Source organism: Meleagris gallopavo, chromosome Z (assembly GCF_000146605.3).
Source record: "Meleagris gallopavo isolate NT-WF06-2002-E0010 breed Aviagen turkey brand Nicholas breeding stock chromosome Z, Turkey_5.1, whole genome shotgun sequence".
In the NCBI taxonomy this organism is placed as follows: Eukaryota; Metazoa; Chordata; class Aves; order Galliformes; family Phasianidae; genus Meleagris; species Meleagris gallopavo.
Genome location: NC_015041.2, coordinates 40,038,399 through 40,041,628, shown reverse-complemented (window position 1 = coordinate 40,041,628; position 3,230 = coordinate 40,038,399).

The following is a 3,230-nucleotide window of genomic DNA, read 5'->3' as shown; positions in this document are numbered from 1 at the left end:
TCTTTTTATAAGGGACACTTCCACCTATAGATTCAAACCGTTCTATATGTAGAACAGTCCAGGACAGCATACCTCAGAAAATAAGGATAAAATAAGCTCTCCAAAAAAAAGAGCTCTAATTGAAAATGAATAACAATAAAAGTTAGCAGTGAAATGTTCTAGTTAAGACAAGACCAAAGCTGGTTTGTCCTCTTCAGAGTTGCAGTTCACACTTAGTAGATCATAATAGGAGTGGGGAAGGGGGATCATTGTTAACTGCACTGCCTGCTTAAATATCTGACCTTTTCTCACTTGGCAGGACTTCTAGGTATCACTTCTTTAAGTAGATCAACTGTTCTTTCAGATTAGTTCTTCTGTAACAACTGAAATATTTTGGATCAGACTGTGAACACAACATTAACCTGAGCATGCCATCAGTATAAATGTAGTTTAGAAGGAACCACTCCTGGTCAGTCTAAGCAAGCAGCATTTTCAATTCTTGACAGAGTTATTTCCTGTGGAAACAAACAGATAACACTTGCGCGTTAGTAGACTGCTGAGAAGAAATAATCTGGGCCTTTCAGAGTTAGTAAATGCACTGTTAAGCAAGAAACTTTCAACATGTTCTTTCAAGGCAACCATTTCTCTTCCACTGAGAAGATTCAGGGCTCTAAAATACCCCTCGTCCACTATGGATCTGAAACTGCTCTTTAATCCTTTGATTATATAATACTGAGTTCATGCCTGTCATACAAGATACACTCTGCATTCCCTGTCTAGAACAGAGTGAACTTCTCTTGTTTCTTCTACTTTGTTGTTGTGTCGTTGTTGTGTTGTTCAGTCCTGCATTTTGTCTGCTTACTTTCATGGTACTGCTATTGTGAATGTGTGTGTATAACTAATATATTACTTATGTATGTAATACATATATCACTGTCATTTTCTGGAAACTGTCTGCATGTGGAAATGCAGGAATGTATTAATGTGATCATACAGTGCCTTAATATTATTATGCTTTATCTGTATAAGGATTCTTTACATCTATACATATCTATACGCATATATCTATATACACTTTGGAGGAATCATTAAAATTTTTTCCTTTTTATTTTGCAGCCTTCGGAAGTAGGTTAAGATAAAAAGCCAACACACGCCATTTTTGTTTACACTGAAACTTAATTAAGATTCAGATAAGTTGCAGTCTTAAAATACAATATATTCTACACATTTCCACAAGAGAATAAGAAAGTCTCATTCAAATTTAATTTAATCTCCTTTAAAAGTAGATTAAAAAAAAAATCTTCTTGTTTTGGTAAGTGTACTACATTAAGTTGTTCAGGAATAAATCTGGAGTATTTATTCTCAAAGTATTTACATAACTTCACATTTAAAAAAAAATTTGGTGTATAACGTTTTCTAGTTTATATATTCTAATCCAGACTACTTCATATTTAAAAATGATGTGTTGATTCAGCACAGTCTTGCTCTATTTGCCTATAAAATTAGTTCTAGGGACCAGATAGCTGATGTAATCCTGATAGATGGCATTAACTATTAGTCAGCTGGCTTCTGCATGGAATACCTAATTCTCATCATTCTCCTTCTGGCAAGATCGCTTCTAATAAACTGTGGTAACTTTGCCTGTGTGAAGATGTCAGGATTATCTGCTGTCTGCAATTAAATGTATCTCTAAGATGTCTGCTGGAATCCAGTTTGTATTCTGTTAATGAGTTGATGCTGCAGTATATGGAATGATATAATGCAAGAGATATCAGCCTTTTGATTGTTTTTTTCTCTGAATCTTTGTTAAAAATCAACCATTTATATCCTGATTTAGAGTCTAGTCCATATTCTACATGCCTTCTGCATAACTCACACAGAGGACGAACTGTGGCACTGAAAAGAATGACTAATTCTTTCTCTATTATGATGACTCACTGTTTGTTGTTCTAAGAAACAAGCTTCTTAAATCGTTATTCTCCCTCACTTTTTTTTTTTTCCTTCTTTTTCATTTTTTCCCCCTTTTCATATTTACTGTTCATCAGTCTAGGTAGAGACTTCTAAATTTTTCATGTAAATTTTTCTACAGTATTTTCCTGTAAGTATTGTCTGTACAGTTTTTATCTCCTACATGAAGATTTAAGAAAAGATCATTCAAATATCTAACGTGATGAATAATTTAGCATTTGAAAGACATATTATCTCAATGCTAAAATTAAATCATAGTTTCTCCTTACAATTACGTGTAAAGAAAATTTCTATCTAATCCTTTTGATTAATCATGACTTCCTTTTTTTTTCCACTGTGACTAGCTGTCTAAATTTATGTGCCTTTTGCAATTATATGAAGCACAGACTTCCAGACTTCTGCTGCTATAGCTGTGTGTAGCTAATTAATGGTGGAAACAAATAGGTAGGTGTTGGGCCATTGGTAAAATTCAGGTGACTTATTTCTCTACTTATTTATAGCCAAGCATGCAGCTGAAATGTTTTGGTTTCCAGATGCTGCTTCTTTTCAAAACCCTGCAGTTTCTTCTCCATTTTATGGTACAAAGAGAAGTTTACTGAGTATTAAGACAATGTAATAAAATGATTGTATGCTTTGGCAATGTCAGCTACTTTGAATAACTTTTGAAAACACCAGCCAGCAGTACATTCTTGTGGCACACATTTCAGTTTTGTGAAAGGACTGTTTTTATTTGTTTTGGGTTGGCTCAGTGATTGTAAGCATATTTTGGAAATTGCCTTATCATGACTTACTTTCTTTAAATTGTTATATTTTTCAAGTCTGTGTGCCTTGTAATGCCTGAACTGCCTGCATTGTTAACTCCTGTTGAAAATTACAAATTTAAGGCCTCCTTTATCTCTCTGTTAGATGGATATTGGCATTCTCTTAACTTTAAAAATCTACCTCCCTTGGTAATTTTGACAACTGGTGGTAGATTCTGGGGTATTAGAAGAAAATATGGAATTGAATGAACAGCATAGATAATAAGAAGAATTTCCCTCCAAGGTTTGTTATTGTCTGCTTCTCCACTGAATTTCTCTGCAGCCTTGATAATGAACAAAGACTACAAAGACCTTGAATTTAAGACCGAGATGGTTCATACCCTGTGTGCTGCATGCTACTGTGTGAACACCTGTAAAGACGAAGAAGCTAAAAGAAGCAGAAGTGCATCATATAGAATGAGGTTTTCTTGAAGGTTCTTTGATTTGTCTGGATATATTTCCACCCTTACAAAGTGACTTTTT